The following is a 25,941-nucleotide window of genomic DNA, read 5'->3' as shown; positions in this document are numbered from 1 at the left end:
AGTTTTATACAATGTTTCTTATTGTAGAAGCAGCAATTTTACTTGAAGAAGTTTTGGCTAGGCAAGTGCGGGTTAAGCTCCCATCCATGTTGAGCATAGCATCCCAAAAGACTTGTTAGTGACCTTTACCTATTGTCAGAGATGGAAGGTAGTACATCAAACCAAACTGATAAGAAAATGTCTTTGTTCAGATGTGGTGGAAACAGTGGGCATAGCGAATGCAAGTTTCCTGTGAGCAAATATGGGTGAAGCTCTAAGACGTGATTCCGAAAATCTGGGATGTAAACAGCAGGCAATGACTTGGTGATAATAAGATGAGCAAAGGCACTGCTGAGAGTTTAACTCAGGATCTCCTGTTTACTAGACAGGCGCTTTAACCAACTAAGCCACACCACCCACATGCTGCAATACAGTTATTGGTTATTGTGGCACAGCACTCTTTTTTCTTTGCATTTGCATTCTCAGTTTTTTAACATTTTTTTTTCAATAGTTTTTCAGGCCTACTTTTCCCTGCCTAAGAGTATACACATAGTCCACCTAAAAGGGAATGGAAAACTTTTAGGACAAAATTGTTGAAAAGAATGTTGTGCAACTTCCAAAATATGATAATGAAAGCTGTGGCAAAACCAATGAGTTTTGCGCCACAGAAGCCAGTCACTATTATATTTCATGTAGGTGCTGTGGCTTAGTAATTAAGTTTTATACAATGTTTCTTATTGTAGAAGCAGCAATTTTACTTGAAGAAGTTTTGGCTAGGCAAGTGCGGGTTAAGCTCCCATCCATGTTGAGCATAGCATCCCAAAAGACTTGTTAGTGACCTTTACCTATTGTCAGAGATGGAAGGTAGTACATCAAACCAAACTGATAAGAAAATGTCTTTGTTCAGATGTGGTGGAAACAGTGGGCATAGCGAATGCAAGTTTCCTGTGAGCAAATATGGGTGAAGCTCTAAGACGTGATTCCGAAAATCTGGGATGTAAACAGCAGGCAATGACTTGGTGATAATAAGATGAGCAAAGGCACTGATGAGAGTTGAACTCAGGATCTCCTGTTTACTAGACAGGCGCTTTAACCAACTAAGCCACAGCGCCCACTTGCTGCTATACAGTTATTGGTTATTGAGGCACAGCACTCTTTTTTCTTTGCATTTGCATTCTCAGTTTTTTAACATTTTTTTTTCAATAGTTTTCAGGCCTACTTTTCCCTGCCTAAGAGTATACACATAGTCCACCTAAAAGGGAATGGAAAACTTTTAGGACAAAATTGTTGAAAAGAATGTTGTGCAACTTCCAAAATATGATAATGAAAGCTGTGGCAAAACCAATGAGTTTTGTGCCACAGAAGCCAGTCACTATTATATTTCATGTAGGTGCTGTGGCTTAGTAATTAAGTTTTATACAATGTTTCTTATTGTAGAAGCAGCAATTTTACTTGAAGAAGTTTTGGCTAGGCAAGTGCGGGTTAAGCTCCCATCCATGTTGAGCATAGCATCCCAAAAGACTTGTTAGTGACCTTTACCTATTGTCAGAGATGGAAGGTAGTACATCAAACCAAACTGATAAGAAAATGTCTTTGTTCAGATGTGGTGGAAACAGTGGGCATAGTGAATGCAAGTTTCCTGTGAGCAAATATGGGTGAAGCTCAAAGACGTGATCCCGAAAATCTGGGATGTAAACAGCAGGCAATGACTTGGTGATAATAAGATGAGCAAAGGCACTGCTGAGAGTTGAACTCAGGATCTCCTGTTTACTAGACAGGCGCTTTAACCAACTAAGCCACAGCGCCCACATGCATGCAAATTGTTTATTGTGGCACAGCACTCTTTTTTCTTTGCATTTGCATTCTCAGTTTTTTAACATTTTTTTTCAATAGTTTTTCAGGCCTACTTTTCCCTGCCTAAGAGTATACACATAGTCCACCTAAAAGGGAATGGAAAACTTTTAGGACAAAATTGTTGAAAAGAATGTTGTGCAACTTCCAAAATATGATAATGAAAGCTGTGGCAAAACCAATGAGTTTTGTGCCACAGAAGCCAGTCACTATTATATTTCATGTAGGTGCTGTGGCTTAGTAATTAAGTTTTATACAATGTTTCTTATTGTAGAAGCAGCAATTTTACTTGAAGAAGTTTTGGCTAGGCAAGTGCGGGTTAAGCTCCCATCCATGTTGAGCATAGCATCCCAAAAGACTTGTTAGTGACCTTTACCTATTGTCAGAGATGGAAGGTAGTACATCAAACCAAACTGATAAGAAAATGTCTTTGTTCAGATGTGGTGGAAACAGTTCGCATAGTGAATGCAAGTTTCCTGTGAGCAAATATGGGTGAGGCTCAAAGACGTGATCCCGAAAATCTGGGATGTAAACAGCAGGCAATGACTAGGTGATAATAAGATGAGCAAAGGCACTGCTGAGAGTTGAACTCAGGATCTCCTGTTTACTAGACAGGCGCTTTAACCAACTAAGCCACAGCACCCACATGCATGCAAATTGGTTATTGTGGCACAGCACTCTTTTTTCTTTGCATTTGCATTCTCAGTTTTTTAACATTTTTTTTTCAATAGTTTTTCAGGCCTACTTTTCCCTGCCTAAGAGTATACACATAGTCCACCTAAAAGGGAATGGAAAACTTTTAGGACAAAATTGTTGAAAAGAATGTTGTGCAACTTCCAAAATATGATAATGAAAGCTGTGGCAAAACCAATGAGTTTTGTGCCACAGAAGCCAGTCACTATTATATTTCATGTAGGTGCTGTGGCTTAGTAATTAAGTTTTATACAATGTTTCTTATTGTAGAAGCAGCAATTTTACTTGAAGAAGTTTTGGCTAGGCAAGTGCGGGTTAAGCTCCCATCCATGTTGAGCATAGCATCCCAAAAGACTTGTTAGTGACCTTTACCTATTGTCAGAGATGGAAGGTAGTACATCAAACCAAACTGATAAGAAAATGTCTTTGTTCAGATGTGGTGGAAACAGTGGGCATAGGGAATGCAAGTTTCCTGTGAGCAAATACGGGTGAAGCTCAAAGACGTGATCCCGAAAATCTGGGATGTAAACAGCAGGCAATGACTTGGTGATAATAAGATGAGCAAAGGCACTGCTGAGAGTTGAACTCAGGATCTCCTGTTTACTAGACAGGCGCTTTAACCAACTAAGCCACAGCGCCCACATGCTGCAACACAGTTATTGGTTATTGTGGCACAGCACTCTTTTTTCTTTGCATTTGCATTCCTAGTTTTTTAACATTTTTTTTTCAATAGTTTTTCAGGCCTACTTTTCCCTGCCTAAGAGTATACACATAGTCCACCTAAAAGGGAATGGAAAACTTTTAGGACAAAATTGTTGAAAAGAATGTTGTGCAACTTCCAAAATATGATAATGAAAGCTGTGGCAAAACCAATGAGTTTTGTGCCACAGAAGCCAGTCACTATTATATTTCATGTAGGTGCTGTGGCTTAGTAATTAAGTTTTATACAATGTTTCTTATTGTAGAAGCAGCAATTTTACTTGAAGAAGTTTTGGCTAGACAAGTGTGGGTTAAGCTCCCATCCATGTTGAGCATAGCATCCCAAAAGACTTGTTAGTGACCTTTACCTATTGTCAGAGATGGAAGGTAGTACCAGGCGCGGAGCTAGGGGGGGTCGGGGTAGGACAAGTGCCCCGGGGCGCCGGGTCCCCAAGGGCGCCCAGCTGAGCTTCTGGGTTTTTTTTTTTTTTTGCGGAGACGTGAGGAGAGCAGCGCAGAGAAGAGAGAGAGCTGTGCGGACGGTGGGGAAGGGGGGCCATATCCCCCCTCCTTCCCTCACCTTAGGTGCTCTCTCTCCCTCGCTGTCCCCTCCAATGTCTGTCCGGGACGGTGCTGGCAGCGGCGGGCGGAACTCACCTCCGTCTCGCTCCAGCGCCGGCCGGAAGTTCGGGTGCGCAGCCGCTGCTCTGGTCTGGACCAGACCAGAGTAGCGGCAGATCCATCCTGCGCTGCGAGAGACGGAGGTAAGTTCCGCCCGCGGCTGCCAGCACCGTCCCGGACAGACATTGGAGGGGACAGCGAGGGAGAGAGAGCAGCTCTTCCTCTTCTCTGCGCTGCTCCCCTCCTGCTGGGGAGGGGGACACCTGACCTGGCTACCTACTCTGGGCACATATATACCCCTGGCTACCTACTCTGGGCACATATATACCCCTGGCTACCTACTCTGGGCACATATATACCCCTGGCTACCTACTCTGGGCACATATATACCCCTGGCTACCTACTCTGGCCTGGGCACATATATACCCCTGGCTACCTACTCTGGGCACATATATACCCCTGGCTACCTACTCTGGGCACATATATACCCCTGGCTACCTACTCTGGGCACCTATACCCCTGGCTACCTACTCTGGGCACATATATACCCCTGGCTACCTACTCTGGGCACATATATACCCCTGGCTACCTACTCTGGGCACATATATACCCCTGGCTACCTACTCTGGGCACATATATACCCCTGGCTACCTACTCTGGGCACATATATACCCCTGGCTACCTACTCTGGGCACATATATACCCCTGGCTACCTACTCTGGGCACCTATACCCCTGGCTACCTACTCTGGGCACATATATACCCCTGGCTACCTACTCTGGGCACATATATACCCCTGGCTACCTACTCTGGGCACCTATACCCCTGGCTACCTACTCTGGGCACATATATACCCCTGGCTACCTACTCTGGGCACCTATACCCCTGGCTACCTACTCTGGGCACATATATACCCCTGGCTACCTACTCTGGGCACCTATACCCCTGGCTACCTACTCTGGGCACCTATACCCCTGGCTACCTACTCTGGGAACATATATACCCCTGGCTACCTACTCTGGGCACCTATACCCCTGGCTACCTACTCTGGGCACATATACCCCTGGCTACCTACTCTGGGCACCTATACCCCTGGCTACCTACTCTGGGCACCTATACCCCTGGCTACCTACTCTGGGCACCTATACCCCTGGCTACCTACTCTGGGCACATATATACCCCTGGCTACCTACTCTGGGCACCTATACCCCTGGCTACCTACTCTGGGCACATATACCCCTGGCTACCTACTCTGGGCACATATACCCCTGGCTACCTACTCTGGGCACATATATACCCCTGGCTACCTACTCTGGGCACATATACCCCTGGCTACCTACTCTGGGCACATATACCCCTGCCTACATATATTGGGCACATATACCCCTAACTACATATACTGGGCATATACCCCTGGCTACATATACTGGGCACATATACCCCTGACTATATATACTGGGCACATATACCCCTGACTATATATACTGGGCACATATACCTCTGGCTACATATACTGGGGACACATACCCCTGCCTACATATACTGGGCACATATACCCCTGACTACCTGTTCTGTGGACATCTCTACTCCTGGCTACCTGTTCTGGGGACATCTATACTGCTGGCCACCTATTCTGGGGCTACCTATTTTTGGGGAACCACTGCTGTCAGATTGAGTGTATTTTGGGGAACTGCTGCCAGGTGAGAGGTGTCTACCATATTAAGGGGGCATTCTGCCTATTTATGTGAAATGCTGTCTATTTATGTGCCTCATGACTGCTGAATTTGTCTTGTTGGGGGCCTCATGGTTACTGAATTTGTCTTGTTGGGGGTCTCATGATTTGTTGGGGGCCTCAAGATCGCTGAATTTGTCTTGTTAGGGGCCTCATGATTGCTGAATTTGTCTTGTTGGGGGCCTCATGATTGCTAAATTTGTCTTGTTAGGGGCCTCATGATTGCTGAGTTGGTCATGTTTGCTCATGATTGCGGAATTTGTCTTGATGGGGGGGGGGGGCTCATGATTGCTGAATTTGTCTTGGAACATGCTGGAAGGTACCTACTGAGGGAGGGTGGGTGAGTGTGAGCCTGCTAACCTCCATGTACATTTGGCTCCACCCATAACCACGCCCATATTTGGCCATGCCCCTTCACCTTAGGGGGCGCATTAATAGTCTTTGTCCCCGGGCGCTGAAAACCCTAGCTACGCCTCTGGGTAGTACATCAAACCAAACTGATAAGAAAATGTCTTTGTTCAGATGTGGTGGAAACAGTGGGCATAGGGAATGCAAGTTTCCTGTGAGCAAATATGGGTGAAGCTCAAAGACGTGATCCCGAAAATCTGGGATGTAAACAGCAGGCAATGACTTGGTGATAATAAGATGAGCAAAGGCACTGCTGAGAGTTGAACTCAGGATCTCCTGTTTACTAGACAGGAGCTTTAACCAACTAAGCCACAGCATCCACATGCATGCAAATACAGTTATTGGTTATTGTGGCACAGCACTCTTTTTTCTTTGCATTTGCATTCTCAGTTTTTTAACATTTTTTTTTTCAATAGTTTTTCAGGCCTACTTTTCCCTGCCTAAGAGTATACACATAGTCCACCTAAAAGGGAATGGAAAACTTTTAGGACAAAATTGTTGAAAAGAATGTTGTGCAACTTCCAAAATATGATAATGAAAGCTGTGGCAAAACCAATGAGTTTTGTGCCACAGAAGCCAGTCACTATTATATTTCATGTAGGTGCTGTGGCTTAGTAATTAAGTTTTATACAATGTTTCTTATTGTAGAAGCAGCAATTTTACTTGAAGAAGTTTTGGCTAGGCAAGTGCGGGTTAAGCTCCCATCCATGTTGAGCATAGCATCCCAAAAGACTTGTTAGTGACCTTTACCTATTGTCAGAGATGGAAGGTAGTACATCAAACCAAACTGATAAGAAAATGTCTTTGTTCAGATGTGGTGGAAACAGTGGGCATAGCGAATGCAAGTTTCCTGTGAGCAAATATGGGTGAAGCTCTAAGACGTGATTCCGAAAATCTGGGATGTAAACAGCAGGCAATGACTTGGTGATAATAAGATGAGCAAAGGCACTGCTGAGAGGTGAACTCAGGATCTCCTGTTTACTAGACAGGCGCTTTAACCAACTAAGCCACAGCGCCCACATGCTGCTATACAGTTATTGGTTATTGAGGCACAGCACTCTTTTTTCTTTGCATTTGCATTCTCAGTTTTTTAACATTTTTTTTTCAATAGTTTTCAGGCCTACTTTTCCCTGCCTAAGAGTATACACATAGTCCACCTAAAAGGGAATGGAAAACTTTTAGGACAAAATTGTTGAAAAGAATGTTGTGCAACTTCCAAAATATGATAATGAAAGCTGTGGCAAAACCAATGAGTTTTGTGCCACAGAAGCCAGTCACTATTATATTTCATGTAGGTGCTGTGGCTTAGTAATTAAGATTTATACAATGTTTCTTATTGTAGAAGCAGCAATTTTACTTGAAGAAGTTTTGGCTAGGCAAGTGCGGGTTAAGCTCCCATCCATGTTGAGCATAGCATCCCAAAAGACTTGTTAGTGACCTTTACCTATTGTCAGAGATGGAAGGTAGTACATCAAACCAAACTGATAAGAAAATGTCTTTGTTCAGATGTGGTGGAAACAGTGGGCATAGCGAATGCAAGTTTCCTGTGAGCAAATATGGGTGAAGCTCAAAGACGTGATCCCGAAAATCTGGGATGTAAACAGCAGGCAATGACTTGGTGATAATAAGATGAGCAAAGGCACTGCTGAGAGTTGAACTCAAGATCTCCTGTTTACTAGACAGGCACTTTAACCAACTAAGCCACAGCGCCCACATGCATGCAAATACAGTTATTGGTTATTGTGGCACAGCACTCTTTTTTCTTTGCATTTGCATTCTCAGTTTTTTAACATTTTTTTTTCAATAGTTTTTGCAGGCCTACTTTTCCCTGCCTAAGAGTATACACATAGTCCACCTAAAAGGGAATGGAAAACTTTTAGGACAAAATTGTTGAAAAGAATGTTGTGCAACTTCCAAAATATGATAATGAAAGCTGTGGCAAAACCAATGAGTTTTGTGCCACAGAAGCCAGTCACTATTATATTTCATGTAGGTGCTGTGGCTTAGTAATTAAGTTTTATACAATGTTTCTTATTGTAGAAGCAGCAATTTTACTTGAAGAAGTTTTGGCTAGGCAAGTGCGGGTTAAGCTCCCATCCATGTTGAGCATAGCATCCCAAAAGACTTGTTAGTGACCTTTACCTATTGTCAGAGATGGAAGGTAGTACATCAAACCAAACTGATAAGAAAATGTCTTTGTTCAGATGTGGTGGAAACAGTGGGCATAGCGAATGCAAGTTTCCTGTGAGCAAATATGGGTGAAGCTCTAAGACGTGATTCCGAAAATCTGGGATGTAAACAGCAGGCAATGACTTGGTGATAATAAGATGAGCAAAGGCACTGCTGAGAGTTTAACTCAGGATCTCCTGTTTACTAGACAGGCGCTTTAACCAACTAAGCCACAGCACCCATACGCTGCTTAGCAGTTATTGGTTATTGTTTCACAGCACTCTTTTTTCTTTGCATTTGCATTCTCAGTTTTGTAACATTTTTTTTTCAATAGTTTTTCAGGCCTACTTTTCCCTGCCTAAGAGTATACACATAGTCCACCTAAAAGGGAATGGAAAACTTTTAGGACAAAATTGTTGAAAAGAATGTTGTGCAACTTCCAAAATATGATAATGAAAGCTGTGGCAAAACCAATGAGTTTTGTGCCACAGAAGCCAGTCACTATTATATTTCATGTAGGTGCTGTGGCTTAGTAATTAAGTTTTATACAATGTTTCTTATTGTAGAAGCAGCAATTTTACTTGAAGAAGTTTTGGCTAGGCAAGTGCGGGTTAAGCTCCCATCCATGTTGAGCATAGCATCCCAAAAGACTTGTTAGTGACCTTTACCTATTGTCAGAGATGGAAGGTAGTACATCAAACCAAACTGATAAGAAAATGTCTTTGTTCAGATGTGGTGGAAACAGTGGGCATAGCGAATGCAAGTTTCCTGTGAGCAAATATGGGTGAAGCTCTAAGACGTGATTCCGAAAATCTGGGATGTAAACAGCAGGCAATGACTTGGTGATAATAAGATGAGCAAAGGCACTGCTGAGAGGTGAACTCAGGATCTCCTGTTTACTAGACAGGCGCTTTAACCAACTAAGCCACAGCGCCCACATGCTGCTATACAGTTATTGGTTATTGAGGCACAGCACTCTTTTTTCTTTGCATTTGCATTCTCAGTTTTTTAACATTTTTTTTTCAATAGTTTTCAGGCCTACTTTTCCCTGCCTAAGAGTATACACATAGTCCACCTAAAAGGGAATGGAAAACTTTTAGGACAAAATTGTTGAAAAGAATGTTGTGCAACTTCCAAAATATGATAATGAAAGCTGTGGCAAAACCAATGAGTTTTGTGCCACAGAAGCCAGTCACTATTATATTTCATGTAGGTGCTGTGGCTTAGTAATTAAGATTTATACAATGTTTCTTATTGTAGAAGCAGCAATTTTACTTGAAGAAGTTTTGGCTAGGCAAGTGCGGGTTAAGCTCCCATCCATGTTGAGCATAGCATCCCAAAAGACTTGTTAGTGACCTTTACCTATTGTCAGAGATGGAAGGTAGTACATCAAACCAAACTGATAAGAAAATGTCTTTGTTCAGATGTGGTGGAAACAGTGGGCATAGCGAATGCAAGTTTCCTGTGAGCAAATATGGGTGAAGCTCAAAGACGTGATCCCGAAAATCTGGGATGTAAACAGCAGGCAATGACTTGGTGATAATAAGATGAGCAAAGGCACTGCTGAGAGTTGAACTCAAGATCTCCTGTTTACTAGACAGGCACTTTAACCAACTAAGCCACAGCGCCCACATGCATGCAAATACAGTTATTGGTTATTGTGGCACAGCACTCTTTTTTCTTTGCATTTGCATTCTCAGTTTTTTAACATTTTTTTTTCAATAGTTTTTGCAGGCCTACTTTTCCCTGCCTAAGAGTATACACATAGTCCACCTAAAAGGGAATGGAAAACTTTTAGGACAAAATTGTTGAAAAGAATGTTGTGCAACTTCCAAAATATGATAATGAAAGCTGTGGCAAAACCAATGAGTTTTGTGCCACAGAAGCCAGTCACTATTATATTTCATGTAGGTGCTGTGGCTTAGTAATTAAGTTTTATACAATGTTTCTTATTGTAGAAGCAGCAATTTTACTTGAAGAAGTTTTGGCTAGGCAAGTGCGGGTTAAGCTCCCATCCATGTTGAGCATAGCATCCCAAAAGACTTGTTAGTGACCTTTACCTATTGTCAGAGATGGAAGGTAGTACATCAAACCAAACTGATAAGAAAATGTCTTTGTTCAGATGTGGTGGAAACAGTGGGCATAGCGAATGCAAGTTTCCTGTGAGCAAATATGGGTGAAGCTCAAAGACGTGATCCCGAAAATCTGGGATGTAAACAGCAGGCAATGACTTGGTGATAATAAGATGAGCAAAGGCACTGCTGAGAGTTTAACTCAGGATCTCCTGTTTACTAGACAGGCGCTTTAACCAACTAAGCCACAGCACCCACATGCTGCAATACAGTTATTGGTTATTGTGGCACAGCACTCTTTTTTCTTTGCATTTGCATTCTCAGTTTTTTAACATTTTTTTTTCAATAGTTTTTCAGGCCTACTTTTCCCTGCCTAAGAGTATACACATAGTCCACCTAAAAGGGAATGGAAAACTTTTAGGACAAAATTGTTGAAAAGAATGTTGTGCAACTTCCAAAATATGATAATGAAAGCTGTGGCAAAACCAATGAGTTTTGCGCCACAGAAGCCAGTCACTATTATATTTCATGTAGGTGCTGTGGCTTAGTAATTAAGTTTTATACAATGTTTCTTATTGTAGAAGCAGCAATTTTACTTGAAGAAGTTTTGGCTAGGCAAGTGCGGGTTAAGCTCCCATCCATGTTGAGCATAGCATCCCAAAAGACTTGTTAGTGACCTTTACCTATTGTCAGAGATGGAAGGTAGTACATCAAACCAAACTGATAAGAAAATGTCTTTGTTCAGATGTGGTGGAAAACAGTGGGCATAGCGAATGCAAGTTTCCTGTGAGCAAATATGGGTGAAGCTCTAAGACGTGATTCCGAAAATCTGGGATGTAAACAGCAGGCAATGACTTGGTGATAATAAGATGAGCAAAGGCACTGATGAGAGTTGAACTCAGGATCTCCTGTTTACTAGACAGGCGCTTTAACCAACTAAGCCACAGCGCCCACTTGCTGCTATACAGTTATTGGTTATTGAGGCACAGCACTCTTTTTTCTTTGCATTTGCATTCTCAGTTTTTTAACATTTTTTTTTCAATAGTTTTCAGGCCTACTTTTCCCTGCCTAAGAGTATACACATAGTCCACCTAAAAGGGAATGGAAAACTTTTAGGACAAAATTGTTGAAAAGAATGTTGTGCAACTTCCAAAATATGATAATGAAAGCTGTGGCAAAACCAATGAGTTTTGTGCCACAGAAGCCAGTCACTATTATATTTCATGTAGGTGCTGTGGCTTAGTAATTAAGTTTTATACAATGTTTCTTATTGTAGAAGCAGCAATTTTACTTGAAGAAGTTTTGGCTAGGCAAGTGCGGGTTAAGCTCCCATCCATGTTGAGCATAGCATCCCAAAAGACTTGTTAGTGACCTTTACCTATTGTCAGAGATGGAAGGTAGTACATCAAACCAAACTGATAAGAAAATGTCTTTGTTCAGATGTGGTGGAAACAGTGGGCATAGCGAATGCAAGTTTCCTGTGAGCAAATATGGGTGAAGCTCAAAGACGTGATCCCGAAAATCTGGGATGTAAACAGCAGGCAATGACTTGGTGATAATAAGATGAGCAAAGGCACTGCTGAGAGTTGAACTCAGGATCTCCTGTTTACTAGACAGGCGCTTTAACCAACTAAGCCACAACGCCCACATGCATGCAAATACAGTTATTGGTTATTGTGGCACAGCACTCTTTTTTCTTTGCATTTGCATTCTCAGTTTTTTAACATTTTTTTTTCAATAGTTTTTCAGGCCTACTTTTCCCTGCCTAAGAGTATACACATAGTCCACCTAAAAGGGAATGGAAAACTTTTAGGACAAAATTGTTGAAAAGAATGTTGTGCAACTTCCAAAATATGATAATGAAAGCTGTGGCAAAACCAATGAGTTTTGTGCCACAGAAGCCAGTCACTATTATATTTCATGTAGGTGCTGTGGCTTAGTAATTAAGTTTTATACAATGTTTCTTATTGTAGAAGCAGCAATTTTACTTGAAGAAGTTTTGGCTAGGCAAGTGCGGGTTAAGCTCCCATCCATGTTGAGCATAGCATCCCAAAAGACTTGTTAGTGACCTTTACCTATTGTCAGAGATGGAAGGTAGTACATCAAACCAAACTGCTAAGAAAATGTCTTTGTTCAGATGTGGTGGAAACAGTGGGCATAGTGAATGCAAGTTTCCTGTGAGCAAATATGGGTGAAGCTCAAAGACGTGATCCCGAAAATCTGGGATGTAAACAGCAGGCAATGACTTGGTGATAATAAGATGAGCAAAGGCACTGCTTAGAGTTGAACTCAGGATCTCCTGTTTACTAGACAGGCGCTTTAACCAACTAAGCCACAGCGCCCACATGCTGCAATACAGTTATTGGTTATTGTGGCACAGCACTCTTTTTTCTTTGCATTTGCATTCTCAGTTTTTTAACATTTTTTTTTCAATAGTTTTTCAGGCCTACTTTTCCCTGCCTAAGAGTATACACATAGTCCACCTAAAAGGGAATGGAAAACTTTTAGGACAAAATTGTTGAAAAGAATGTTGTGCAACTTCCAAAATATGATAATGAAAGCTGTGGCAAAACCAATGAGTTTTGTGCCACAGAAGCCAGTCACTATTATATTTCATGTAGGTGCTGTGGCTTAGTAATTAAGTTTTATACAATGTTTCTTATTGTAGAAGCAGCAATTTTACTTGAAGAAGTTTTGGCTAGGCAAGTGTGGGTTAAGCTCCCATCCATGTTGAGCATAGCATCCCAAAAGACTTGTTAGTGACCTTTACCTATTGTCAGAGATGGAAGGTAGTACATCAAACCAAACTGATAAGAAAATGTCTTTGTTCAGATGTGGTGGAAACAGTGGGCATAGGGAATGCAAGTTTCCTGTGAGCAAATATGGGTGAAGCTCAAAGACGTGATCCCGAAAATCTGGGATGTAAACAGCAGGCAATGACTTGGTGATAATAAGATGAGCAAAGGCACTGCTGAGAGTTGAACTCAGGATCTCCTGTTTACTAGACAGGCGCTTTAACCAACTAAGCCACAGCGCACACATGCTGCAATACAGTTATTGGTTATTGTGGCACAGCACTCTTTTTTCTTTGCATTTGCATTCTCAGTTTTTTAACATTTTTTTTTCAATAGTTTTTCAGGCCTACTTTTCCCTGCCTAAGAGTATACACATAGTCCACCTAAAAGGGAATGGAAAACTTTTAGGACAAAATTGTTGAAAAGAATGTTGTGCAACTTCCAAAATATGATAATAAAAGCTGTGGCAAAACCGATGAGTATTGTGCCACAGAAGCCAGTCACTCTTATATTTCATGTAGGTGCTGTGGCTTAGTGATTAAGCTTTATACAATGTTTCCTATTGTAGAAGCAGCAATTTTACTTGAAGAAGTTTTGGCTAGGCAAGTGTGGGTTAAGCTCCCATCCATGTTGAGCATAGCATCCCAAAAGACTTGTTAGTGACCTTTACCTATTGTCAGAGATGGAAGGTAGTACATCAAACCAAACTGATAAGAAAATGTCTTTGTTCAGATGTGGTGGAAACAGTGGGCATAGGGAATGCAAGTTTCCTGTGAGCAAATATGGGTGAAGCTCAAAGACGTGATCCCGAAAATCTGGGATGTAAACAGCAGGCAATGACTTGGTGATAATAAGATGAGCAAAGGCACTGCTGAGAGTTGAACTCAGGTTCTCCTGTTTACTAGACAGGCGCTTTAACCAACTAAGCCACAGCGCACACATGCTGCAATACAGTTATTGGTTATTGTGGCACAGCACTCTTTTTTCTTTGCATTTGCATTCTCAGTTTTTTAACATTTTTTTTTCAATAGTTTTTCAGGCCTACTTTTCCCTGCCTAAGAGTATACACATAGTCCACCTAAAAGGGAATGGAAAACTTTTAGGACAAAATTGTTGAAAAGAATGTTGTGCAACTTCCAAAATATGATAATGAAAGCTGTGGCAAAACCGATGAGTTTTGTGCCACAGAAGCCAGTCACTATTATATTTCATGTAGGTGCTGTGGCTTAGTAATTAAGTTTTATACAATGTTTCTTCTTGTAGAAGCAGAAATTTTACTTGAAGAAGTCTTGGCTAGGCAAGTGCGGGTTAAGCTCCCATCCATGTTGAGTATAGCATCCCAAAAGACTTGTTAGTGACCTTTACCTATTGTCAGAGATGGAAGGTAGTACGTCAAACCAAACTGATAAGAAAATGTCTTAGTTCAGATGTGGTGGAAACAGTGGGCATAGCGAATGCAAGATTCCTGTGAGCAAATATGGGTGAAGCTCAAAGATGTGATCCCGAAAATCTGGGATGTAAACAGCAGGCAATGACTTGGTGATAATAAGATGAGCAAAGGCACTGCTGAGAGTTGAACTCAGGATCTCCTGTTTACGAGACAGGCGCTTTAACCAACTAAGCCACAGCACCCATACGCTGATTAGCAGTTATTGGTTATTGTGGCACAGCACTCTTTTTTCTTTGCATTTGCATTCTCAGTTTTTTAACATTTTTTTTTCAATAGTTTTTCAGGCCTACTTTTCCCTGCCTAAGAGTATACACATAGTCCACCTAAAAGGGAATGGAAAACTTTTAGGACAAAATTGTTGAAAAGAATGTTGTGCAACTTCCAAATTATGATAATGAAAGCTGTGGCAAAACCGATGAGTTTTGTGCCACAGAAGCCAGTCACTATTATATTTCATGTAGGTGCTGTGGCTTAGTAATTAAGTTTTATACAATGTTTCTTCTTGTAGAAGCAGAAATTTTACTTGAAGAAGTCTTGGCTAGGCAAGTGCGGGTTAAGCTCCCATCCATGTTGAGTATAGCATCCCAAAAGACTTGTTAGTGAACTTTACCTATTGTCAGAGATGGAAGGTAGTACGTCAAACCAAACTGATAAGAAAATGTCTTTGTTCAGATGTGGTGGAAACAGTGGGCATAGGGGATGCAAGTTTCCTGTGAGCAAATATGGGTGAAGCTCAAAGACGTGATCCCGAAAATCTGGGATGTAAACAGCAGGCAATGACTTAGTGATAATAAGATGAGCAAAGGCACTGCTGAGAGTTGAACTCAGGATCTCCTGTTTACGAGACAGGCGCTTTAACCAACTAAGCCACAGCACCCATACGCTGATTAGCAGTTATTGGTTATTGTTTCACAGCACTCTTTTTTCTTTGCATTTGCATTCTCAGTTTTGTAACATTTTTTTTTCAATAGTTTTTCAGGCCTACTTTTCCCTGCCTAAGAGTATACACATAGTCCACCTAAAAGGGAATGGAAAACTTTTAGGACAAAATTGTTGAAAAGAATGTTGTGCAACTTCCAAAATATGATAATGAAAGCTGTGGCAAAACAGATGAGTTTTGTGCCACAGAAGCCAGTCACTATTATATTTCATGTAGGTGCTGTGGCTTAGTAATTAAGTTTTATACAATGTTTCTTCTTGTAGAAGCAGCAATTTTACTTGAAGAAGTCTTGGCTAGGCAAGTGCGGGTTAAGCTCCCATCCATGTTGAGTATAGCATCCCAAAAGACTTGTTAGTGACCTTTACCTATTGTCAGAGATGGAAGGTAGTACGTCAAACCAAACTGATAAGAAAATGTCTTTGTTTCAGATGTGGTGGAAACAGTGGGCATAGGGGATGTAAGTTTCCTGTGAGCAAATATGAGTGAAGCTCAAAGTCGTGATCCCGAAAATCTGGGATGTAAACAGCAGGCAATGACTTGGTGATAATAAGGTGAGCAAAGGCACTGCTGAGAGTTGAACTCAGGATCTCCTGTTTACGAGACAGGCGTTTTAACCAACTAAGCCACAGCACCCATACGCTGATTAGCAGTTATTGGTTATTGTGACACAGCACTCTTTTTTCTTTGCATTTGCATTCTCAGTTTTTTAACATTTTTTTTTCAATAGTTTTTCAGGCCTACTTTTCCCTGCCTAAGAGTATACACATAGTCCACCTAAAAGGGAATGGAAAACTTTTAGGACAAAATTGTTGAAAAGAATGTTGTGCAACTTCCAAAATATGATAATGAAAGCTGTGGCAAAACAGATGAGTTTTGTGCCTTCTTGTAGAAGCAGAAATTTTACTTGAAGAAGTCTTGGCTAGGCAAGTGCGGGTTAAGCTCCCATCCATGTTGAGTATAGCATCCCAAAAGACTTGTTAGTGACCTTTACCTATTGTCGGAGATGGAAGGTAGTACATCAAACCAAACTGATAAGAAAATGTCTTTGTTCAGATGTGGTGGAAACAGTGGACATAGCGAATGCAAGTTTCCTGTGAGCAAATATGGGTGAAGCTCAAAGACATGATCCCGAAAATCTGGGATGTAAACAGCAGGCAATGACTTGGTGATAATAAGATGAGCAAAGGCACTGCTGAGAGTTGAACTCAGGATCTCCTGTGTACAAGACAGGCGCTTTAACCAACTAAGCCACAGCACCCATACGCTGATTAGCAGTTATTGGTTATTGTGACACAGCACTCTTTTTTCTTTGCATTTGCATTCTCAGTTTTTTAACATTTTTTTTTCAATAGTTTTTCAGGCCTACTTTTCCCTGCCTAAGAGTATACACATAGTCCACCTAAAAGGGAATGGAAAACTTTTAGGACAAAATTGTTGAAAAGAATGTTGTGCAACTTCCAAATTATGATAATGAAAGCTGTGGCAAAACCGATGAGTTTTGTGCCACAGAAGCCAGTCACTATTATATTTCATGTAGGTGCTGTGGCTTAGTAATTAAGTTTTATACAATGTTTCTTCTTGTAGAAGCAGAAATTTTACTTGAAGAAGTCTTGGCTAGGCAAGTGCGGGTTAAGCTCCCATCCATGTTGAGTATAGCATCCCAAAAGACTTGTTAGTGACCTTTACCTATTGTCAGAGATGGAAGGTAGTACGTCAAACCAAACTGATAAGAAAATGTCTTTGTTCAGATGTGGTGGAAACAGTGGGCATAGGGGATGCAAGTTTCCTGTGAGCAAATATGAGTGAAGCTCAAAGACGTGATCCCGAAAATCTGGGATGTAAACAGCAGGCAATGACTTGGTGATGATAAGATGAGCAAAGGCACTGCTGAGAGTTGAACTCAGGATCTCCTGTTTACGAGACAGGCGCTTTAACCAACTAAGCCACAGCACCCATACGCTGCTTAGCAGTTATTGGTTATTGTTTCACAGCACTCTTTTTTCTTTGCATTTGCATTCTCAGTTTTGTAACATTTTTTTTTCCAATAGTTTTTCAGGCCTACTTTTCCCTGCCTAAGAGTATACACATAGTCCACCTAAAAGGGAATGGAAAACTTTTAGGACAAAATTGTTGAAAAGAATGTTGTGCAACTTCCAAAATATGATAATGAAAGCTGTGGCAAAACCGATGAGTTTTGTGCCACAGAAGCCAGTCACTATTATATTTCATGTAGGTGCTGTGGCTTAGTAATTAAGTTTTATACAATGTTTCTTCTTGTAGAAGCAGAAATTTTACTTGAAGAAGTCTTGGCTAGGCAAGTGCGGGTTAAGCTCCCATCCATGTTGAGTATAGCATCCCAAAAGACTTGTTAGTGACCTTTACCTATTGTCAGAGATGGAAGGTAGTACGTCAAACCAAACTGATAAGAAAATGTCTTAGTTCAGATGTGGTGGAAACAGTGGGCATAGCGAATGCAAGTTTCCTGTGAGCAAATATGGGTGAAGCTCAAAGACGTGATCCCGAAAATCTGGGATGTAAACAGCAGGCAATGACTTGGTGATAATAAGATGAGCAAAGGCACTGCTGAGAGTTGAATTCAGGACCTCCTGTTTACGAGACAGGCGCTTTAACCAACTAAGCCACAGCACCCATACGCTGCTTAGCAGTTATTGGTTATTGTTTCACAGCACTCTTTTTTCTTTGCATTTGCATTCTCAGTTTTTTAACATTTTTTTTTCAATAGTTTTTCAGGCCTACTTTTCCCTGCCTAAGAGTATACACATAGTCCACCTAAAAGGGAATGGAAAACTTTAGGACAAAATTGTTGAAAAGAATGTTGTGCAACTTCCAAAATATGATAATGAAAGCTGTGGCAAAACCAATGAGTTTTGTGCCACAGAAGCCAGTCACTATTATATTTCATGTAGGTGCTGTGGCTTAGTAATTAAGTTTTATACAATGTTTCTTCTTGTAGAAGCAGAAATTTTACTTGAAGAAGTCTTGGCTAGGCAAGTGCGGGTTAAGCTCCCATCCATGTTGAGTATAGCATCCCAAAAGACTTGTTAGTGACCTTTACCTATTGTCAGAGATGGAAGGTAGTACGTCAAACCAAACTGATAAGAAAATGTCTTAGTTCAGATGTGGTGGAAACAGTGGGCATAGCGAATGCAAGATTCCTGTGAGCAAATATGGGTGAAGCTCAAAGACGTGATCCCGAAAATCTGGGATATAAACAGCAGGCAATGACTTGGTGATAATAAGATGAGCAAAGGCACTGCTAAGAGTTAAACTCAGGATCTCCTGTTTACGAGACAGGCGCTTTAACCAACTAAGCCGCAGCACCCATACGCTGATTAGCAGTTATTGGTTATTGTGGCACAGCACTCTTTTTTCTTTGCATTTGCATTCTCAGTTTTTTAACATTTTTTTTTCAATAGTTTTTCAGGCCTACTTTTCCCTGCCTAAGAGTATACACATAGTCCACCTAAAAGGGAATGGAAAACTTTTAGGACAAAATTGTTGAAAAGAATGTTGTGCAACTTCCAAATTATGATAATGAAAGCTGTGGCAAAACCGATGAGTTTTGTGCCACAGAAGCCAGTCACTATTATATTTCATGTAGGTGCTGTGGCTTAGTAATTAAGTTTTATACAATGTTTCTTCTTGTAGAAGCAGAAATTTTACTTGAAGAAGTCTTGGCTAGGCAAGTGCGGGTTAAGCTCCCATCCATGTTGAGTATAGCATCCCAAAAGACTTGTTAGTGACCTTTACCTATTGTCAGAGATGGAAGGTAGTACGTCAAACCAAACTGATAAGAAAATGTCTTAGTTCAGATGTGGTGGAAACAGTGGGCATAGCGAATGCAAGTTTCCTGTGAGCAAATATGGGTGAAGCTCAAAGACGTGATCCCGAAAATCTGGGATGTAAACAGCAGGCAATGACTTGGTGATAATAAGATGAGCAAAGGCACTGCTGAGAGTTGAATTCAGGATCTCCTGTTTACGAGACAGGCGCTTTAACCAACTAAGCCACAGCACCCATACGCTGATTAGCAGTTATTGGTTATTGTGGCACAGCACTCTTTTTTCTTTGCATTTGCATTCTCAGTTTTTTAACATTTTTTTTTCAATAGTTTTTCAGGCCTACTTTTCCCTGCCTAAGAGTATACACATAGTCCACCTAAAAGGGAATGGAAAACTTTTAGGACAAAATTGTTGAAAAGAATGTTGTGCAACTTCCAAAATATGATAATGAAAGCTGTGGCAAAACCGATGAGTTTTGTGCCACAGAAGCCAGTCACTATTATATTTCATGTAGGTGCTGTGGCTTAGTAATTAAGTTTTATACAATGTTTCTTCTTGTAGAAGCAGAAATTTTACTTGAAGAAGTCTTGGCTAGGCAAGTGCGGGTTAAGCTCCCATCCATGTTGAGTATAGCATCCCAAAAGACTTGTTAGTGACCTTTACCTATTGTCAGAGATGGAAGGTAGTACGTCAAACCAAACTGATAAGAAAATGTCTTTGTTCAGATGTGGTGGAAACAGTGGGCATAGGGGATGCAAGTTTCCTGTGAGCAAATATGAGTGAAGCTCAAAGACGTGATCCCGAAAATCTGGGATGTAAACAGCAGGCAATGACTTGGTGATAATAAGATGAGCAAAGGCACTGCTGAGAGTTGAATTCAGGATCTCCTGTTTACGAGACAGGCGCTTTAACCAACTAAGCCACAGCACCCATACGCTGATTAGCAGTTATTGGTTATTGTGGCACAGCACTCTTTTTTCTTTGCATTTGCATTCTCAGTTTTTTAACATTTTTTTTTCAATAGTTTTTCAGGCCTACTTTTCCCTGCCTAAGAGTATACACATAGTCCACCTAAAAGGGAATGGAAAACTTTTAGGACAAAATTGTTGAAAAGAATGTTGTGCAACTTCCAAAATATGATAATGAAAGCTGTGGCAAAACCGATGAGTTTTGTGCCACAGAAGCCAGTCACTATTATATTTCATGTAGGTGCTGTGGCTTAGTAATTAAGTTTTATACAATGTTTCTTCTTGTAGAAGCAGAAATTTTACTTGAAGAAGTCTTGGCTAGGCAAGTGCGGGTTAAGCTCCCATCCATGTTGAGTATAGCATCCCAAAAGACTTGTTAGTGACCTTTACCTATTGTCAGAGATGGAAGGTAGTACGTCAAACCAAACTGATAAGAAAATGTCTTTGTTCAGATGTGGTGGAAACAGTGGGCATAGGGGATGCAAGTTTCCTGTGAGCAAATATGAGTGAAGCTCAAAGACGTGATCCCGAAAATCTGGGATGTAAACAGCAGGCAATGACTTGGTGATAATAAGATGAGCAAAGGCACTGCTGAGAGTTGAACTCAGGATCTCCTGTTTACTAGACAGGCGCTTTAACCAAATAAGCCACAGCACCCATACGCTGCTTAGCAGTTATTGGTTATTGTTTCACAGCACTCTTTTTTCTTTGCATTTGCATTCTCAGTTTTGTAACATTTTTTTTTCAATAGTTTTTCAGGCCTACTTTTCCCTGCCTAAGAGTATACACATAGTCCACCTAAAAGGGAATGGAAAACTTTTAGGACAAAATTGTTGAAAAGAATGTTGTGCAACTTCCAAAATATGATAATGAAAGCTGTGGCAAAACCGATGAGTTTTGTGCCACAGAAGCCAGTCACTATTATATTTCATGTAGGTGCTGTGGCTTAGTAATTAAGTTTTATACAATGTTTCTTCTTGTAGAAGCAGAAATTTTACTTGAAGAAGTCTTGGCTAGGCAAGTGCGGGTTAAGCTCCCATCCATGTTGAGTATAGCATCCCAAAAGACTTGTTAGTGACCTTTACCTATTGTCAGAGATGGAAGGTAGTACGTCAAACCAAACTGATAAGAAAATGTCTTAGTTCAGATGTGGTGGAAACAGTGGGCATAGCGAATGCAAGTTTCCTGTGAGCAAATATGGGTGAAGCTCAAAGACGTGATCCCGAAAATCTGGGATGTAAACAGCAGGCAATGACTTGGTGATAATAAGATGAGCAAAGGCACTGCTGAGAGTTGAATTCAGGACCTCCTGTTTACGAGACAGGCGCTTTAACCAACTAAGCCACAGCACCCATACGCTGCTTAGCAGTTATTGGTTATTGTTTCACAGCACTCTTTTTTCTTTGCATTTGCATTCTCAGTTTTTTAACATTTTTTTTTCAATAGTTTTTCAGGCCTACTTTTCCCTGCCTAAGAGTATACACATAGTCCACCTAAAAGGGAATGGAAAACTTTAGGACAAAATTGTTGAAAAGAATGTTGTGCAACTTCCAAAATATGATAATGAAAGCTGTGGCAAAACCAATGAGTTTTGTGCCACAGAAGCCAGTCACTATTATATTTCATGTAGGTGCTGTGGCTTAGTAATTAAGTTTTATACAATGTTTCTTCTTGTAGAAGCAGAAATTTTACTTGAAGAAGTCTTGGCTAGGCAAGTGCGGGTTAAGCTCCCATCCATGTTGAGTATAGCATCCCAAAAGACTTGTTAGTGACCTTTACCTATTGTCAGAGATGGAAGGTAGTACGTCAAACCAAACTGATAAGAAAATGTCTTAGTTCAGATGTGGTGGAAACAGTGGGCATAGCGAATGCAAGATTCCTGTGAGCAAATATGGGTGAAGCTCAAAGACGTGATCCCGAAAATCTGGGATATAAACAGCAGGCAATGACTTGGTGATAATAAGATGAGCAAAGGCACTGCTAAGAGTTAAACTCAGGATCTCCTGTTTACGAGACAGGCGCTTTAACCAACTAAGCCGCAGCACCCATACGCTGATTAGCAGTTATTGGTTATTGTGGCACAGCACTCTTTTTTCTTTGCATTTGCATTCTCAGTTTTTTAACATTTTTTTTTCAATAGTTTTTCAGGCCTACTTTTCCCTGCCTAAGAGTATACACATAGTCCACCTAAAAGGGAATGGAAAACTTTTAGGACAAAATTGTTGAAAAGAATGTTGTGCAACTTCCAAATTATGATAATGAAAGCTGTGGCAAAACCGATGAGTTTTGTGCCACAGAAGCCAGTCACTATTATATTTCATGTAGGTGCTGTGGCTTAGTAATTAAGTTTTATACAATGTTTCTTCTTGTAGAAGCAGAAATTTTACTTGAAGAAGTCTTGGCTAGGCAAGTGCGGGTTAAGCTCCCATCCATGTTGAGTATAGCATCCCAAAAGACTTGTTAGTGACCTTTACCTATTGTCAGAGATGGAAGGTAGTACGTCAAACCAAACTGATAAGAAAATGTCTTAGTTCAGATGTGGTGGAAACAGTGGGCATAGCGAATGCAAGTTTCCTGTGAGCAAATATGGGTGAAGCTCAAAGACGTGATCCCGAAAATCTGGGATGTAAACAGCAGGCAATGACTTGGTGATAATAAGATGAGCAAAGGCACTGCTGAGAGTTGAATTCAGGATCTCCTGTTTACGAGACAGGCGCTTTAACCAACTAAGCCACAGCACCCATACGCTGATTAGCAGTTATTGGTTATTGTGGCACAGCACTCTTTTTTCTTTGCATTTGCATTCTCAGTTTTTTAACATTTTTTTTTCAATAGTTTTTCAGGCCTACTTTTCCCTGCCTAAGAGTATACACATAGTCCACCTAAAAGGGAATGGAAAACTTTTAGGACAAAATTGTTGAAAAGAATGTTGTGCAACTTCCAAAATATGATAATGAAAGCTGTGGCAAAACCGATGAGTTTTGTGCCACAGAAGCCAGTCACTATTATATTTCATGTAGGTGCTGTGGCTTAGTAATTAAGTTTTATACAATGTTTCTTCTTGTAGAAGCAGAAATTTTACTTGAAGAAGTCTTGGCTAGGCAAGTGCGGGTTAAGCTCCCATCCATGTTGAGTATAGCATCCCAAAAGACTTGTTAGTGACCTTTACCTATTGTCAGAGATGGAAGGTAGTACGTCAAACCAAACTGATAAGAAAATGTCTTTGTTCAGATGTGGTGGAAACAGTGGGCATAGGGGATGCAAGTTTCCTGTGAGCAAATATGAGTGAAGCTCAAAGACGTGATCCCGAAAATCTGGGATGTAAACAGCAGGCAATGACTTGGTGATAATAAGATGAGCAAAGGCACTGCTGAGAGTTGAATTCAGGATCTCCTGTTTACGAGACAGGCGCTTTAACCAACTAAGCCACAGCACCCATACGCTGATTAGCAGTTATTGGTTATTGTGGCACAGCACTCTTTTTTCTTTGCATTTGCATTCTCAGTTTTTTAACATTTTTTTTTCAATAGTTTTTCAGGCCTACTTTTCCCTGCCTAAGAGTATACACATAGTCCACCTAAAAGGGAATGGAAAACTTTTAGGACAAAATTGTTGAAAAGAATGTTGTGCAACTTCCAAAATATGATAATGAAAGCTGTGGCAAAACCGATGAGTTTTGTGCCACAGAAGCCAGTCACTATTATATTTCATGTAGGTGCTGTGGCTTAGTAATTAAGTTTTATACAATGTTTCTTCTTGTAGAAGCAGAAATTTTACTTGAAGAAGTCTTGGCTAGGCAAGTGCGGGTTAAGCTCCCATCCATGTTGAGTATAGCATCCCAAAAGACTTGTTAGTGACCTTTACCTATTGTCAGAGATGGAAGGTAGTACGTCAAACCAAACTGATAAGAAAATGTCTTTGTTCAGATGTGGTGGAAACAGTGGGCATAGGGGATGCAAGTTTCCTGTGAGCAAATATGAGTGAAGCTCAAAGACGTGATCCCGAAAATCTGGGATGTAAACAGCAGGCAATGACTTGGTGATAATAAGATGAGCAAAGGCACTGCTGAGAGTTGAACTCAGGATCTCCTGTTTACTAGACAGGCGCTTTAACCAAATAAGCCACAGCACCCATACGCTGCTTAGCAGTTATTGGTTATTGTTTCACAGCACTCTTTTTTCTTTGCATTTGCATTCTCAGTTTTGTAACATTTTTTTTTCAATAGTTTTTCAGGCCTACTTTTCCCTGCCTAAGAGTATACACATAGTCCACCTAAAAGGGAATGGAAAACTTTTAGGACAAAATTGTTGAAAAGAATGTTGTGCAACTTCCAAAATATGATAATGAAAGCTGTGGCAAAACCGATGAGTTTTGTGCCACAGAAGCCAGTCACTATTATATTTCATGTAGGTGCTGTGGCTTAGTAATTAAGTTTTATACAATGTTTCTTCTTGTAGAAGCAGAAATTTTACTTGAAGAAGTCTTGGCTAGGCAAGTGCGGGTTAAGCTCCCATCCATGTTGAGTATAGCATCCCAAAAGACTTGTTAGTGACCTTTACCTATTGTCAGAGATGGAAGGTAGTACGTCAAACCAAACTGATAAGAAAATGTCTTTGTTCAGATGTGGTGGAAACAGTGGGCATAGGGGATGCAAGTTTCCTGTGAGCAAATATGAGTGAAGCTCAAAGACGTGATCCCGAAAATCTGGGATGTAAACAGCAGGCAATGACTTGGTGATAATAAGATGAGCAAAGGCACTGCTGAGAGTTGAACTCAGGATCTCCTGTTTACGAGACAGGCGCTTTAACCAACTAAGCCACAGCACCCATACGCTGATTAGCAGTTATTGGTTATTGTGACACAGCACTCTTTTTTCTTTGCATTTGCATTCTCAGTTTTTTAACATTTTTTTTTCAATAGTTTTTCAGGCCTACTTTTCCCTGCCTAAGAGTATACACATAGTCCACCTAAAAGGGAATGGAAAACTTTTAGGACAAAATTGTTGAAAAGAATGTTGTGCAACTTCCAAATTATGATAATGAAAGCTGTGGCAAAACCGATGAGTTTTGTGCCACAGAAGCCAGTCACTATTATATTTCATGTAGGTGCTGTGGCTTAGTAATTAAGTTTTATACAATGTTTCTTCTTGTAGAAGCAGAAATTTTACTTGAAGAAGTCTTGGCTAGGCAAGTGCGGGTTAAGCTCCCATCCATGTTGAGTATAGCATCCCAAAAGACTTGTTAGTGACCTTTACCTATTGTCAGAGATGGAAGGTAGTACGTCAAACCAAACTGATAAGAAAATGTCTTTGTTCAGATGTGGTGGAAACAGTGGGCATAGGGGATGCAAGTTTCCTGTGAGCAAATATGAGTGAAGCTCAAAGACGTGATCCCGAAAATCTGGGATGTAAACAGCAGGCAATGACTTGGTGATAATAAGATGAGCAAAGGCACTGCTGAGAGTTGAACTCAGGATCTCCTGTTTACTAGACAGGCGCTTTAACCAAATAAGCCACAGCACCCATACGCTGCTTAGCAGTTATTGGTTATTGTTTCACAGCACTCTTTTTTCTTTGCATTTGCATTCTCAGTTTTGTAACATTTTTTTTTCAATAGTTTTTCAGGCCTACTTTTCCCTGCCTAAGAGTATACACATAGTCCACCTAAAAGGGAATGGAAAACTTTTAGGACAAAATTGTTGAAAAGAATGTTGTGCAACTTCCAAAATATGATAATGAAAGCTGTGGCAAAACCGATGAGTT

At 40.7% G+C, this 25,941-nt stretch overlaps 17 non-coding genes across 17 annotated transcripts; all 17 read right to left on the bottom strand.

Annotated features, from left to right (window-relative positions):
- Positions 1 to 1,017: 1,017 nt before the first annotated feature.
- Positions 1,018 to 1,091, bottom strand: TRNAT-AGU (transfer RNA threonine (anticodon AGU)). The gene has a single exon. It is a non-coding gene; the product is annotated as a tRNA-Thr (tRNA).
- Positions 1,092 to 1,711: 620 nt separating this feature from the next.
- On the bottom strand, positions 1,712 to 1,785 carry TRNAT-AGU (transfer RNA threonine (anticodon AGU)). The gene has a single exon. It is a non-coding gene; the product is annotated as a tRNA-Thr (tRNA).
- Positions 1,786 to 2,399: 614 nt separating this feature from the next.
- TRNAT-AGU (transfer RNA threonine (anticodon AGU)) lies at positions 2,400 to 2,473 on the bottom strand. Its single transcript has one exon. It is a non-coding gene; the product is annotated as a tRNA-Thr (tRNA).
- Positions 2,474 to 3,088: 615 nt separating this feature from the next.
- On the bottom strand, positions 3,089 to 3,162 carry TRNAT-AGU (transfer RNA threonine (anticodon AGU)). The gene has a single exon. It is a non-coding gene; the product is annotated as a tRNA-Thr (tRNA).
- Positions 3,163 to 11,101: 7,939 nt separating this feature from the next.
- Positions 11,102 to 11,175, bottom strand: TRNAT-AGU (transfer RNA threonine (anticodon AGU)). The gene has a single exon. It is a non-coding gene; the product is annotated as a tRNA-Thr (tRNA).
- Positions 11,176 to 11,795: 620 nt separating this feature from the next.
- Positions 11,796 to 11,869, bottom strand: TRNAT-AGU (transfer RNA threonine (anticodon AGU)). The gene has a single exon. It is a non-coding gene; the product is annotated as a tRNA-Thr (tRNA).
- Positions 11,870 to 14,577: 2,708 nt separating this feature from the next.
- Positions 14,578 to 14,651, bottom strand: TRNAT-CGU (transfer RNA threonine (anticodon CGU)). The gene has a single exon. It is a non-coding gene; the product is annotated as a tRNA-Thr (tRNA).
- A 621-nt stretch (positions 14,652 to 15,272) lies between these two features.
- On the bottom strand, positions 15,273 to 15,346 carry TRNAT-CGU (transfer RNA threonine (anticodon CGU)). The gene has a single exon. It is a non-coding gene; the product is annotated as a tRNA-Thr (tRNA).
- Positions 15,347 to 15,968: 622 nt separating this feature from the next.
- TRNAT-CGU (transfer RNA threonine (anticodon CGU)) lies at positions 15,969 to 16,042 on the bottom strand. The gene has a single exon. It is a non-coding gene; the product is annotated as a tRNA-Thr (tRNA).
- Positions 16,043 to 17,288: 1,246 nt separating this feature from the next.
- On the bottom strand, positions 17,289 to 17,362 carry TRNAT-CGU (transfer RNA threonine (anticodon CGU)). Its single transcript has one exon. It is a non-coding gene; the product is annotated as a tRNA-Thr (tRNA).
- Positions 17,363 to 17,984: 622 nt separating this feature from the next.
- On the bottom strand, positions 17,985 to 18,058 carry TRNAT-CGU (transfer RNA threonine (anticodon CGU)). Its single transcript has one exon. It is a non-coding gene; the product is annotated as a tRNA-Thr (tRNA).
- Positions 18,059 to 19,373: 1,315 nt separating this feature from the next.
- Positions 19,374 to 19,447, bottom strand: TRNAT-CGU (transfer RNA threonine (anticodon CGU)). Its single transcript has one exon. It is a non-coding gene; the product is annotated as a tRNA-Thr (tRNA).
- Positions 19,448 to 20,068: 621 nt separating this feature from the next.
- On the bottom strand, positions 20,069 to 20,142 carry TRNAT-CGU (transfer RNA threonine (anticodon CGU)). Its single transcript has one exon. It is a non-coding gene; the product is annotated as a tRNA-Thr (tRNA).
- Positions 20,143 to 21,458: 1,316 nt separating this feature from the next.
- TRNAT-CGU (transfer RNA threonine (anticodon CGU)) lies at positions 21,459 to 21,532 on the bottom strand. The gene has a single exon. It is a non-coding gene; the product is annotated as a tRNA-Thr (tRNA).
- Positions 21,533 to 22,847: 1,315 nt separating this feature from the next.
- TRNAT-CGU (transfer RNA threonine (anticodon CGU)) lies at positions 22,848 to 22,921 on the bottom strand. The gene has a single exon. It is a non-coding gene; the product is annotated as a tRNA-Thr (tRNA).
- Positions 22,922 to 23,542: 621 nt separating this feature from the next.
- TRNAT-CGU (transfer RNA threonine (anticodon CGU)) lies at positions 23,543 to 23,616 on the bottom strand. Its single transcript has one exon. It is a non-coding gene; the product is annotated as a tRNA-Thr (tRNA).
- A 1,316-nt stretch (positions 23,617 to 24,932) lies between these two features.
- TRNAT-CGU (transfer RNA threonine (anticodon CGU)) lies at positions 24,933 to 25,006 on the bottom strand. Its single transcript has one exon. It is a non-coding gene; the product is annotated as a tRNA-Thr (tRNA).
- Between the last annotated feature and the right edge of the window lie 935 nt (positions 25,007 to 25,941).

Source organism: Hyperolius riggenbachi, chromosome 11, assembly GCF_040937935.1.
Source record: "Hyperolius riggenbachi isolate aHypRig1 chromosome 11, aHypRig1.pri, whole genome shotgun sequence".
NCBI classification, from domain to species: Eukaryota; Metazoa; Chordata; class Amphibia; order Anura; family Hyperoliidae; genus Hyperolius; species Hyperolius riggenbachi.
This window is presented reverse-complemented; position numbering and strand designations above follow the sequence as displayed.